Raw genomic sequence first — 15,928 nt, 5'->3', positions numbered from 1 at the left:
ATACACACTATTATTCTGCACTTTGAGTTTTTACATTTTAAATATTTATTGGAGATCTTTATTAATAAAAAGTGCTTCTTTATCTTTCCTTTTTACTTTTCCTTTTTTAACTTTTTTGCTTCTTTTTTTTTTAAGTTATTCCTCTCCTTTTATAGTTGGGTAGCATTCTTTTATTTATAATTTACTCAGACTCCTGTAGGGAGGTATTAAAGTTGTTTTTATTCTTCTATTTTTAACAATGCTGTACTGAATGACTTGATAGGTATGTTATTTCACATATGTACATGTACATTTATTTGTTGGGTACATTCTTAAAGGTGTAATTGCTGAACTAAAAGGTATTTGCTTTAGTAATTTGTATAAATATTGCCAGGTTGTGATCAGTAAGAGCTGTCCTAATTCACACTCCCACCAGTAACATACCAGTTTTCTCACACCCACTGTCTATTATGAAATGTATGCTCTTTGCCAATCTGATAGGTAAAAGATGGTATTTATTGTTATATTTATTTGTTATCTCTCTTATTGTGAGTGAGATGAGTACCTAGCCACCTATATAAGAGCCATTTATATTTCCTTTTCCTTGAACTCTTCCTTATATTCCTAACTCATTTTTATTGGTTTATTGATCTTTTATTTTCTGAATATATTATAGAAATAAAAAACGTCAATTTGGCTAATGATGATTTTTTTCTAAGAATACTTTTAATGCAAAATAATCTTTCTATTTTTATCTTTTTATGTTATTAAAATTTATATCTTATCTAAAAGCTCTTGCCACTCCAACATTATTATAGTTTCTTTACATATAGATAACCTTTCTTTTCAAACACAATTTATTCAATAATTCAAAAATGTATTCACTTTGTGCATCTTTACTCCACTGATATGTGATGCTACCTATGTGTACTAGACTTTTATTTCTGTTCCATTGATCTATCCACCCATTACCACACTTTTTGATTTATGTAACTATATACTATGTTATTCTTTTATTCAAAATTTTCTTTGCTTATTTATTTTTTCCATGTGAACTCAAGATTCAGGTTGTCTAAACTCCTCCAAAATTACCTTGGTATTTTTATTACTATTGTGGTAATACACTTAGTTAAACAAAAGGGATATTTATATATTTTCCCTCCCTATACAAAAATATTACAAAGTCCACTTTGTTTAAGTGTACATCACTCAAGATTGCACTAGTTTTCTTTATAGAAATGTTGCACATTTCTCAAATTTATTCCTATATATAGAAATTTCTATCTAACCATTTGATTATTACTAAGGTAACCAAGCAGACTTTAGTAGCCACACCTGACAGAAAATACAGACTTTACAGAGTTAGAGCAGTTGAGCCATTCAGAAAACAAAGCAACAATAGCAACAAACCACAAAGGGGTGGGGTTGGGGCGGGGGCAGAGAATCTTATCTCCATAGTTAAGCATAAAATTATTTTCAATATCTGTTCTTAACAAAAATTGTGAGACATGTAAAGAAATAAGCAAGTATGGCCATAACACTCCATAAGTAGAAAAAATAAAAGGTCAATAAAAACTGTCTCTGACCAAGTCCTACCACACCAACTTGAACCTACTGGACTAAGACTTAAATCAAGTATTTTGAATATGTTATTTAAAAAAAGGAAAGAACTAAAGTACATGAGATTTAAATAACTCAAATACAGAATACCATGAAAATGATATTCCAGGTTTGATGTAAATGAAGAATATTCCAGGTTTGATGTAAATGAAGAATAAAAACGACACATAGTAAACAAATAGAAAAATAGCAGATATAAATTATATCTTATCAATAATTAAACTAAATATAAATGGATTATATACTATAACCTAAAGGCAAAGATTGGCAAGATAGACTAAAACATGATTCAACTATATGCTGTCTATAGGAGACATAATTTAGATTCAAAGATACATACTTTAGGTTCAAATACACAAAAAATGATTAAAAGTAAAAAGATGGGAAAAGATACATCAAGTAAACAATAACCAAATCTATGTGGAGTGACTATATGAATGTCAGATAACATAAACTTTAATAAAAAATGGTGACTAGAAACAAATAAGAACGCTTTATAATAATAAAAGGGTCAATATGTCAGTAGATATGACAATCATAAACATATATTCATTTAACAGAGTCCAGAAATTGAAGTAAAAATTGACAGAATTGAAAAGAGAAATAAACAATGCAACAATACTATTTGAAAGTCTCAACAGCTCACTTTCAAAAATAATAGAACAATGAGATGGAAGATCAATAAGACTTGAACAACATTATAAATCAAATGATCCTAACAGACATCAATAGAATACTCCATCTAAAAATAGCAGAATACATATTCTTTTTCAATTCACATAGAACATTCTCCAGGACAGATCATAGGTTAGTCCACAAAACAAGACAATAAATGTACAAAGATAGAAACCATACAAAAACTATTCTTTAACCAATGGTATAAAATTTAAAATAGTAATAACAGAAGGAAATTTGGGAAATTCACAAATATGTGGAAATTAAACAATACATCAGGAAAACCAACTGTTCAAATAGGAAACTATAAGGAAAATGAGAAAATACTTTGAGGTACATAAAAATGAAGGCACAACAGCACAAAATGTATATGATGTAGCTAAAATATTGGTTAAAGGTAAATTTGAAAAGCAAACTAAATTCAAATAAAGCAGAAAAAAGGAAATAATGATATAGGAGAAATAAATTAAATTGAAAATATGAAAAAATCAGGAAAATCAATGAAAGTAAAAGTTTGTTCTTTGAAAAGGCCAACACAACAACAACAAACCCAGAAAACTTTAAGGTAGACTGAAAAAAGAGAAAAGACTCAAATTACAAAGATCAGGAATGAAAGAGGGGATATTACTACTAACCATACAGAAATAAAAAAAGATTATAAGGTTATATGAACAATTATATCCCAATAAATTAAATAACCTAGATGAAATAGACAAATTCTTAGAAAGATACAAACTGCAGAAACTGATTCAAAAATAAGTTAAAATTCTGAATGAACTATAAGAGAATGAATTGAATCAGGAACCCAAAATCTGCACCACCACCCCCAAAACACACACACACACACACACACACACACACACACACCCTAGACCAGATGGTTTCAGTGGTGAATTTTACCAAAAATTTAAGAAAGAATTAACACCAATTATTCGTACACAAAAAAGAAAACCTTCCAAAAAATAGAAGAGAAGGGAAAATTTCACAATTCATTATATGAAGCCAGTATTATTACTCTGGTTTCAAAACCAAAGACATCACAAGAAAACTACAGACCAATATATCTGATGAATATAGACAAAGAAATGCCCAACAAAATACCAGCAAACTGAATTCAGAAGCACATAAGAGGATTATACTCTATGACATTAAATTACTCTCAGGAACACATGATTGGTTCAGCATATGAAATATATGGCTCAGCATATTAACCAATGTAACAGACCATATTAATAGGAAAAAGGACAAAAACCACATAATTGATAAGATGGCTATAATCACCAATAGGGATTCAATGCAATGCCTATCAAAATCCATCTGCCACTTTTGTAGAAGTGGTTAATCTGATTTTAAAATTTATATGGAAATGCAAGGGACTTGAGAATATCCAATATAATCTTGAAAGAACAAAGTTGGAGGATTCACATTTCCTGATTTCAAAATTTACTACAATGCAACAGTAATCAAGGCAGTATTACACTGGAACATGGGTCAATGGAGTAGACTAGAGATTTTTTACAAAGGTATTAAGACAATTTAATGGGAGAAAGAATAGTTTTTTTTTTTAAAATGGTTCTAGAAATAATGAATTACCAAATGCAAAATAATGAAGTTGGACTCCTACTGTACACACAAATTAATTCAAAATGAATTATAGCTCTAAATATATATATAACTAAAAGTATTTAGCTGAAAGTATGTAACTATTTAAAAAACAGAGGCATAAATCTTTGTGACCTTGGATTAAGCAATGATTTCTTAGATATGATACCAAAAACATAAGTAACAAAAGAAAAAATTGATCAATTGGACTTCATGAATATTAAGAACTTTGTGCATAAAGGACACCATCAAGCAAGTGAAAAGACAAGCCATAGAATAGAAAATATTTGCATATTGTATCTCTGATAAATGAATAGTATCTAAAAAAATATTTTTAAAAACCTTTTTAAACTCAATAATAAAAAGACAAATAATTTTTAAATGGGCAAAAGATTTGAATAGACTTTTTGCTGAAGAAAATATATAAATGACCAATAACCACATGAAAAATGGGAAACACAAATAAAAATCACAATTAGGTACTGCTTCCCATGCACAAAGATAGCTATAATTTAAAAGATGAGTAACCCCAAGTGTTGCTGAGGATGCAAAGAAATCAGAACTGTCATTTATTGCTGGCAGGAAAGTAAAATGGCATAGAAGCTTTAGAAAACACTTTGGCAGTTTCTCAAAGGTATACATAGAATTACCGTAAGACCCAGAAAATCCGCACTGAGATGCATACACAAGAGAATTAAAAAACATGTCCTTGCAAAAACATATACTCACCCGGCTGGTGTGGCTTAATGGTTGAGTGTCTCCAGTAGGAGGCAGCTAATCAATGTTTCTCTCTCAATATTTCTCTCTATCCCTCTCTCTTTAAAAATCAATAAAAACATATAAAAATTTGTTTTTAAAAAACATACTCTAATTCTCAGAGTAGCATTATTCATAATAGAAAAAAAAAGTGGAAACAAGCTAAATGTCTATTCACTGGTGACTGGAGAGACAAAATGTGGCATAGCCATACAATGGAACATGATTTGGCCATAAAAATGAATGAAAAACTGGCCACATGCTACAATATGGATGCACTTTGAAAACATTATACTAAGTGAAATAATCCAGTGCACAAAGGCCACATATTAAATGATGCTATTTATAGAAAATGTCCAGAACAGGCAAATCCATACAGATAGGAAGTAGATTAGAGGTGGGGAGAATAGGGAGTGCCTGCTAAAATGTACAGGTTTCTTTTTGGTGACAAAAATATCCTAGAATTATAGAGTGGCGATTCACAATTTTGTGAACATAAGGAAATCACTAAATTGTACACTTTAAAAAGGTGAATTTTCTGGTGCATGAATTATATCACAATAGAAAAAATGCAAGGGTGTGCTGCATACTAGGAGAAATTGTGTATTTGACCCAAGGTCTGAAGCAGCAACCATCTTATGATGTCACTTTTTCTTCTCTTCTATGAGTCCACACTTCACTAAACTAAGCTATCCTTCTTCAAAGGTTTTAAATCCAAATTTTGGGTATTCCATAATTTCACTGACCAGAACTTCCATTTTCGTTTTGCAATCCTTTTTTTCATTTTTCTATTGAATTTTGAGAAAAAGTAAAAGGTAATTTATGATTTTCTTGTCTCACATTATAACAAATGCCTCAAGACTTTTTTCTAAGAGTCTAAAGCAGTGATGGCGAACCTATGACACGCGTGTCAGGGGTGACACGCGAACTCATTTTTTTGGTTGATTTTTCTTTGCTAAATGGCATTTAAATATATAAAATAAATATCAAAAATATAAATATTTGTTTTACTATGGTTGCAAATATCAAAAAATTTCTATATGTGACACGGCACCAGAGCTAAGTTAGGGCTTTTCAAAATGCTGACACGCCAAGCTCAAAAGGTTCGCCATCACTGGTCTAAAGCATCAGTTCTCAATTTTTTTGGTCGCAGGAGACCTTTGTGATCTTAAAAATTGTTGAGGAAACCAAAGACCTTTTGCTTATATGTGTTATATGCTGTGTATACCATAGCAAAAATTAAAACAGAATGTAAAATGTTTAATTTATTAGTTTTAAAATAGGTCTAACAAACACATTACCTGGTAACATATTTCTATAAAAGTAATATTTTAAAAGAAAAATTGAGAAAAGTGGCATTGTTTTACATTTCTACAAATATCTCAGAAGTCTTGCCAAATCAAAGACAGCTAGATTCGCATCTACTCCAGCATTCCATCTATTGCCATATCTATCTTTTCAAGCCACTGAAAACTCCTGACAATCAGTTATGATGGGAACGAGTGAAAAAGTAAATAAGCCCAGCTGGCGTGGCTCAGTGGTAAAGGTTCGACCTATGAGCCCGGAGGTCAAGGTTCGATTCTTGGTCAGGGCACGTGCCTACGTTGCAGGAGGCAGCCAATCATTGATTCTCTCATCACTGATGTTTCTATTTCTCACTCCCTCTCCCTTCCTCTCTGAAATCAATAAAAAATATATATATTTTTAAAAAGTAAATAACATCTTAGTAGTATTATGAAAATAGTTTCAACATAAATGGACTTCCAAAATGGTCTTGAGGACCCCTAGGAGTACCCAGACCACACTTGGGGCACTGGTGTTCTAAACTATATTTATTATACCATATACTTGTTTCCCAGTATACAAAATTCCATACTTGAAACTCAAGTTCTATATCTTCCCCTTCTGATCTTATCTCAGGTTCTTCCTATCTCATTGGACAATCAAGAAATCAGAAGAAATATCCCCCCAAGAGTAAAATTTTCATTATGCAATCAATCTTGTTAGGAGAATATCACCTCTGCAACTATGTAAGAAATCCTTCTGGCATAACAGGAACCTGAGTTACCTTGGGGAATATTTCCCAAGGAAAGGATGCATCCTTTCACATTGCTGGGCTTAATCCTTCACCAGTTCCCAGGATAATATGCCAGGTTGTCTGATATGTTTCTCAAACACATTCTCTCCTCTCGTGTTTTGAGTCTACTACTCCATCATTTGCTACTCCCCATCCAGGAAACCTCCCTTCTGCACCCTCCACCCCCTCAAGAAGCAAACAGCTTTTCCCAAACATTTATTCTCTTCAGGATTATTTTGCTCATTGAACCTCTTTCCAGGTGAAATTCATTTGATCCAATATACTTTAGGTTTGCATACCCTGACCCCATCATTTCAGAAAGCTATGGAGGACTGGGGAAGAGAGAGGGGTTAGCATGTGCTGCTACCCTGCTTTTTTCACTTGGCTATGAGAACACAGGCTCCTTATAGCTCAGTGCCTAGGACAACATCTTGCACATGGCAGCACTTGCAAACATTCTTGGATGTTTACTGAATGGCTAAGTGAATGAATAATGGTCTCCCAGCATCAAAATTGGGCCTACCCTTCCAATAAAATGGCACAACTTCCTGGCTTTTCTCTCTACCTTTCCCCACATTATTCCAATGTGCTCTCCTCCCATATTAGTTATTACTAAAAATAACATGATGATGATTAATACAGAATATAGACTTTGATATCTGTGGTGGAAAGAAGGTACTTTTGGGGAGTTACTTGTAGATATTACTTCCCCTCCATAAAAATAAAGTCTAATGAGGATAGCAGTCACTGAAAATGGCAAAGATAATCCAGACAGAGAAGTAATTTTTGAGAAGTTATTTCTTGTACCTCATAAATCATGATAGAGGAAAAATATCTAGTCTACCTCTGGATAAATCTGTCACAGCTAAATCCTATGCCTGGGAAATCTGATAGTGTTTCCTTTCAGTTACATTTTTCTCCTTACTCTTTTGTGGAATGCATGTCAAGGGTTCTGCCATGGCATTTCTCTTTAAATATAATCTCTCTCCATTTTAATTTTCCTACTAAAACACCCTTGACAGACCAAGATACAGATGCTGATCTTTACTATGCCATGCCTGATGTGTACAAAAAGTTTTTTATGAATCAAAGATTTGTTTTATCTTGTCATGGAATATTTCAGGTGCAATGTAGCCCAAAGTTTGTCTTTTGGTCTATTTATTTGCAAAGGGGAAATAAACAGTGGCAACTTAAATTTGTACTTGCCACACATAGGTACACAGATGTTTGATTATGTTTACATTTGGAAGCAATGAAATATAGTAGAAATAGTAACTGGACCTTGCATCAGAGGCCAGAGTTTTATGTTGGGTTTATGTCTTACCAGCTCTGTAAACTTAAGCAATATGCTCAGCACCCCTGATTCTCAATTTCCTAATTTGTAACGTGGCTGTAATAATACAACACTATCTCACAGTAATACTGAGAGGTTTGAAGGAAATGAAAAATGTGAATATGAATATGTCACGTTAACTATAAAGCACCTTACGGATGTTGGTGCTATGTGTCCTAGACCATAGCACCGCCATTCCTGACCTTTCTGCTGCACCTTTAGAGATGGATGATGTTCGCATACACAATGCACCCCCGTGTTCAGGCTTCAGGATTAGGCAGAACTGTATTAGAATCCACCATAAATTTAACTCCTCTTAGTTATCATTGCATTTCATTCCAGGTAAAGCATAGAGAAATAATACCATTTAATGCATAAATTTTAGTGAGAAATAAATGAAATAATACATATAAAACATAGTGATTGTCACATAATAATGACTGATAGATGTTTGATTACTACCTTAATTCTAAACACTCTGCCTGTAACTCCATCCATTCTCTCCTACTTACACAAGAAAACACCACAATAAAAGTGAGAGTAATGTTTTTTTAATATACCATTAAATCCTGATATAGTTTTCATTGGGTCAGCCCCAAATTTGGCACTTTATCTATTCTTTAAAAATATCACTTCCAATACATCTCTTAATAACTTTTATACACCAGTTTCATACACTGACTGTAAACAGTCAGTAGTCCTTAAGTTGTGTGTTTCTAACTGATGAAATTACTGAAATGTGATCTAAGTTTTATCTGTAGACTAAATAACAACAACACTATTGTAAAATGGGAGTTTACCACATATTTTAAATTTAACATGTTAAATGTTAAAATATGAAAAGGCTTGGAAGCAATATCTTTCAGAATGTTTCCAAATGACTGGAACCATAGCCAATTAATTAAAATCATCAAAATCCTAACACAGCTGTAGGCAAGGGAATACTTAATCAGAATCACTTGATGATGGTTTGATGGAACAATGTGAGGTGAGAACAAAATTAGAAAACTGAAAATTAGAGGTGATGAATTCTGACCTAGATGTCTTCTCTGGTAAGCATTATGCTTCCCTAAAATTTTCAATTCTTGATTGAAACAGCCTCCACTTAAAACTCATCCTGGTTAGAATTATGATTATGTTGTCAAGGTGCCTGCTAATGGATCAATGGCCAGATGCTTGCTTAGCTGAATACTCATTCTCATAACAGGAGATTATGATACATACGAGATAGGCAGAAGCCATAGATAACTGTAGGATCAGCTATACATTCTTACATCTCCACAAGCATGCAGTCAAAAGTAAAAAGAGGAAAATCAAGGAGAGTGTTATGGGAGAATAAATCTGTCATTCTGACTAAATAACTACTTTGATTAAATTTTTTCAAATAAATTCTCTGTATGTCATTGAGTAAGATTCAAAACAGTTTCTCTCACTCTCTTCCTCTCTCTCCATAGATAGATAGATGATAGATAGATAGATAGATAGATAGATAGATAGATAGATGATAGATAGATAGATAGATCTATGTATATATAGACTAGGGGCCCAGTGCACAAATTCATGCACCTTTAAAGGAACTGTGGGCCATGTGGTTGTAGAGGGCACAGGGGTGGGTCTTGGCCCATCCTCCGCACCTTCACCTGGCCCTTCCTGCCATGGCCCCCAGTCCCGTCTGCTGGCAGCCCCACTCCTGCCGCAGTTGCTCCCATGTGCTGACAGCACTGGCCCCGCTCGCACCCGCTGATGGTGCAGAGCAATTGGGGCCAGCGCCAGCAGCAGGTATGGGCAGAGCTGGCACCATCAGCAGGTGTGAGCAGTGGCTGCTGCCCTGATTGCCCCTCAGGAGCAGGGGGAGGTGGAGAAGCCCTCAAGGGCAATCGGGGCCAGCAGCCGCTGCTCACACCCACTGATGACAGCAAGTGATCAGGACTGGCACCAGGCGCCAGCAGTGGGTGCGAGTGGCGTCTCCAGTGCCGGCTGCAGGTGCGTGTGGGGCCGTCAATGGTAGTGGGTGCGAGAGGTGGCTGCCAGGCCCTGATTGCTCCTCAGGAGCAGGGGCAGGTGGAGAAACCCTCAGGGGTGATTGGGGCTGGCAGCCACCACTTGCACCTGCTGATGGCACTGAGCAATCGGGGCCAGCACCGAGTGTCAGCAGTGGGTAAGAGTGGTGGCTCCAGTGCTGGCAGCGGATGCGAGCGGGGCCAGCGCCAGCAGCAGGTGTGAGCACCAGGAGGGACTGCAGTGCACAGGAGCAAAGAATTTTCAGTAACCACCAGAGGCTCACCCCTATGACAGCGACCAGTGCTCCATCTTGGTCTGGCACCCCCGTTCACCTGCTCTACCATACCGCTGTGGCCAATGCCCACCATGTTTTGCGTGCACCCCTTGGTGGTCAGCGCACATCATAGCGACCACTGTTCAGTTGTTCGATTGTTTCGCTGTTCAGTCTATTTGCATATTAGCCTTTTATTATATAGGTTATAGTTATATGTGTGTGTGTGTTTGTGTGTGTGTGTGTGTGTGTATGAAAATTCCCTTTTCTTTCCTTTCTCAATTTGTTTCACTTACCTCCATAATAAAGAGCCTGATGAAAAAATGTAGGAGGAAAAGGTAATACAGGATAAAGAGAAAAGTTGTGGGGCTAACTCATGGCTGGAAGTAGGAAAGCTGTCACATCATGGATGTTACTGGTTGTGTGTATAATGAATGGGAATATCTGGGAGCATCACACTAAGTTAGGGACTAATATTCTACAGCATCGTTTAATTAAACTGATACACATAGAAAAGAAAAAAATCAGTCCACAGTTTGGGGAAAGATCAATGTGAGAGTCTATCATAAGTGGAAATTAAACTGGATTTTACAGGAATGGGGTACATTAAGCAGAGAAAATGAAGGTAGGAATTCTAAGCAGGAAGAATTCTAACCATAAACAAAGGCACGGAGGCCTGAATTAGTATGATATGTTCATAAGACTCTGAGGAGAAACCATATATTGGAATATCCTGGGGTTTCATATTGAAAGTGGAACATAAAGCTAGGAATGGAAGGTAAATTATGATAAAAGCTGGTTATAGCTGAATTATTTATTCTCAAATATTCCAATGAAAGTATTTACACTTTATTTTGTAAGCATATCTAGGCAAGAAATGATATTTTATGCAAGTTGAATTAGTGTAGAAAGAAAAATCAATTACAAAATACCTGTTCACTGAAGCATGAAATAACAAAGATCTTGGATACAGTGGTGTCCCTGGGTGTAGGGAGAGTGAGGCAAAAGTGAAAATTTTATGCAACCTGCAGGATGCAGTAACAGATGATATATGGGAAGTGAAGAGGTGTAAGAATTCAAAAATAACTTCAAAACACAGAGCATCAGTATCTGGTAAAAATATAGTAGTGCCTTTGGTGGATCCTAGGAAAAAGTAAAGAGCTTCTCAATTTTGACAAGAAAGGAAGAAATTTATGTGGAATAGACCAATGTACAGTTGGAAATCTAACACTATACCTGAGTGAGAGGTCACAAACTGAGGTTCATCTTTGGGAGATAGCCTCATAAAGATAATATTATATTTGCATAAGTGACAGGTCCCTTAACAACAGTCGAGAATTTTACTTCTGACCATAATGGGTTAATAGGAACCAAATGTACACTCCTGTTTTAAACAACTAAAAAATAAGAAACATGAATTTTGAAATATTTGATAGCACACATTTCAAAATTATGATCCCTGAAAAAAGAAAAAAGTGATGAGAGCCCCACAATTGCCCTCACATTTCTGCCTGCAGTTCTGGTAGATCAACGTAGCTAGACTCTATGGGGCAGAATTTAAGAGAGACTACAGAGAGAGGCCCTCAAGTTTTTATCTAAGTACTAATCAGCACATATGGGAGCAGAAACTACTAAAGGCTAAAAAAAAAATCTACTGTAAATCAGTAGACTAAACAACTCCCAGAGCTCACACAAAACTGGGAATGGTCATATTCCCACTAGCCAACATAGAAAGGCACAAAAGACTGGGTAGAGTTCTTTGAACTTATTAATAGCCTTAGACTTTTAGAATATTGGTCTTAGACTAAAGGCTGCTCTAGATTTTACCCCACCCACCTCTCAGAAAGTTCCAAATGAAGTCTAAAACTATCTAATTGATTCCAAGTTAAGGTGCACCAGACAAAATCCAAAACAGCAAAGAAATATCCAGCATTCATTAACATAATGTTCACAATATTTAATATTCAATCAAAAATTGTGAGATCTGTAAAAAAAAAAAGCAGAAAAATAATGACCCATAACCAGTAGGGGGAAAAAATGAATAGAAACAAACACAGATATAACAGGGGTAATAAAATTAAGAGTCCATGAATTTAAAGTAACTCATATGTATACATATACTCTATATTAATGAAGATAGATGAAAGTGATAAGATGAAAGTGGAAGAGATTTTTCTTTAAAAAAAAAATCCTACGAGTGTGTAGGGGTGGGATGGGGCTGATGGGTAGGAGGTATATGGACAGGACAGTAAGGAGAGGGGAGTTGGAAATTATTGAGGGGAAAACAATATTTGTCTGATGATCTCAATGTTCTCATTAAGGTACAAGATGAGATCATTTGCCAACTGGATTGAGGATTGAAGACTTGAAAAGAGAAAATGCCTGGAATGGCTCATGGGAGTCTCAAAAAAAGATGACTAGCACTGTCAGTGAGCAGATGTGACTTCTCGGTTGGAATTGGAGGCCCTGACGTTGCAGATGGCTGGAGCTGCATGGGTTTCCATCTTCACTGAGGTTTCCTCTCTACAGCAAAGAGAAAAGCAAATAGCAGGGAATTGGGGAACACAGAAGAATGCGGTAGGTGTTCAGCATCAATGGTGAAGGGCAGCATGGAGTCAGGAAGGGCAGTGGGGGATGTCAGAAAGAACACACTGGGCTGGGTTTCAAAAGACAAATATAGTCTCTTGTCTGCAGCTTACAACCTATTTGACCTTAGACAAGCCACCACTGAGGTCTCTTCTAAAAAAAAAAAAATTATAACTGGTTTGACCATGAAGTCTTTTCAGAGAAGGAAATCTAAATACAGAGAACAGGGCTGTTTATTCAGTTGAAACAGATAAGGGCCTGGAAGTTTCTGTGAGGACAAACGGAGAATTCACTGGGCAAAGGGGAAGGGGAGCGGGGCCAGGCTGATTGCTCCTTCAGTTCCTCGCTTTCATTCTTTTGCCAAGCAGGTCGGGGATGTGGTTAAGAGTGAGTAGATGGGGAGTTTAAATTCCTGCCCTGCCTCGTATTAACTAAGTGACTCTGGACAAATCTCTCTCTGGGCTTCCGTTTCCTTGTCTATTAAGTGGGGATGATAGTAATACAAGCCTATACACACCCTGTGTTACATGGTGTATCACAGGTAAAATATCTGAAAGGGCTTAGTACTCCCAACATGACTGCTATCTCCCTCTATTCTGTTTTCAAAAATTTTAGCTTAGAACTTACCTTTCTTTTCTGAATTCCTACAGCCCTTCTTGCTTACGCTCCCACATTTAGTCATGAAACAAAATGACTTTCAACTTCTAGAATATACTGTAACATTCAGCAAATACTTGTTAAATAAATACAGTTGCGAGTCCTAGGTGGAAAACTCTGTCTCAATTACACGGCTTAGGAAGAAGCAGGTGTAGAATAATTCAGCTAGCCTCTGGGTGTTTTTGTTTGTTTCCATTTGGTCTGTGACTATACATAGATTCGATCATAATGAAGCTGACAAAGGAGGGATGACATTTTGGAAACCGAAAAGGAATTCTGGATATTACAGCCCAACATTTGTCACCTCCCCGGCTGATAGCAGCACACGGTTGCTCCTTCCCTTTGGCTAAATTTGGATCAAATGCTGGCTGAGTGCACTAAGCAAGCCAGAACTGCATTGTACCTCTATTTTGTGACATATGAGCTCCCTGCTTTAATCTCTCTTCTACTGTATAAAAGAGGATCTGAGGCTGTTAGACTTCAATCCGGTGATTCATGCAGCTGGCACACAATAGATTCCACCGCTCTCCTCACGGCTGCACAGTATCAAGCTAAACAAAATGTCTTAGAAAGCTTCAGTACATGTAGTTAGCCCGTCACAGATCCTCCTCCCCGCACACGCGCTCTCCTTTTTATCTTTTACTGAGCAAGAGAGTCGGATGCCTAGCACCTGCCTTTTTACTGACATTTCCACAAAGGTAAAGGAATGAACCTTTTGTCAATTCCAGCCAAACGATCTGTTTTGAAACAATGAGATGAAATGCCTGGGCCCCTCTCCTTGCTACTGGATTACAGTGCAGAGGCTTAACATAAAGGACACTTGATTTTATTGATTTAATGAGGGATGGAGGCTTGTGCCGGAGCATCCCTGGTGGCAGAGGAGCAAGTCTCCTTGGCGGGTACCTCCACCGAGGCACTTCTCTTCCATTTGTTTGGGTTTGCAATGGTGCTTGTTTATGGGTTTGGCTGTTAGGATGACCCACAGTGTTCCTTCCCGTGCTGCACGAAGCAGGCAAATGCCTGCAGTGGTTTCAGTGCGTGTCTCTAGACAGGGAATGTGGAGGACAAGCAGCATGGCTCTGCAGGATAAAGAGCTTCAGGGAGAGGTGACGGGAAAGCACATCTTTGAAAAAAGAAGAGTTGAATGAAACAGAACGGGAAAGAAAGGGCACTTCTTGCTGCAAAAGAGATTGTGTGCCAAAACTATTACTTCTTAGCAGAGTCTATTTCAGCTGGGTTTCTAAACCCCTCTCCCCATCCACACCATCCGCTTCCCCACCCTCGTCTCCTCCCCCTCCCCCTCCTCCTCCTCCATTACCCAAGTTTGAATAGTCAGGGGGCTGAGGGTGTCCAGGCGGGACGTTTTGTTGTGGAAGGGTCCAGGCACAGCTAGATAATCTTTTTGCTTTTGTTCTCTTATTCTTTGGGGTTTTTTGTGATATTATTATTGACATTTTCATATGGAAATTTTTGCATTATATGTTTCTTCTTTTATATGTGCCCTATTTTTTTTCCATACAGTCTGATTTCATTATCCACTCTGCCGCGTGAAAGGGACATTGCCAGTCACCTGCTGACCAAATAGAAGCAGCGATCTACTTTTTAATACTGAAACGGACCGAGTGTATGCTACTAGACATGCGCGTGGCCAGGATTCCTGTTAATATGAGCAAATGTCTCCATACACTGTGTACATTTACTTCAATGTATTTATACAGCCCACCCATAGATTAAACACCCCCAATTCCCTCTGGTGTGACTGTGTCTCTGATTGCTAGCTTAAAGGGAAACAGTTCCTGAGAGCATATGGTTTCCAAAACACGGCCCTTCCCCCTCCCTTTCAGTTTACACAAATGGGCTGCTACCCCTCCCCCCACAGTTTCTCTGCTCTCTGCCTCAAGCAAGTCTGAAACCAGGGGGCAAAATCATTAGTTCTCAATTACCTTAAGCCATACAAGATAACCTCTCTCAAGGGTTGTTGGTAAAATATGCACACGGTGCCAATGTCTAGACAGTTATGAAATATCGGTGGAGAGCTCAGCCACTGCAGAACACCCATGCATCTCCAATGAAGTGCTTTTATTAAAGTATAATCACCAGGATAACTAATCACATCAATACCACATAGTTAATTAAACCCATTATAGTTACTATTCCCATGGAGAGGAGGTCACATAAAGGGACCATCCTCTTGGTGCTACTGTGCTAACAAAAGGGGAGATTAAATAAAACACATCATAGGCCTCTTCATTTTACATCTTTCTTCTTAAATGTTTAATAACTACCTAATAAAGACCTACAGGAAGGTCTTCAGGTATAAGCCATGCCCAAAGATTGCTGGGATGTTCCAAGACCACCTCGTGATATTCCT

The sequence above is a fragment of the Myotis daubentonii genome, chromosome 6, assembly GCF_963259705.1.
Source record: "Myotis daubentonii chromosome 6, mMyoDau2.1, whole genome shotgun sequence".
NCBI lineage: Eukaryota > Metazoa > Chordata > Mammalia > Chiroptera > Vespertilionidae > Myotis > Myotis daubentonii.
Note: the sequence above shows the minus strand (reverse complement) of the source record.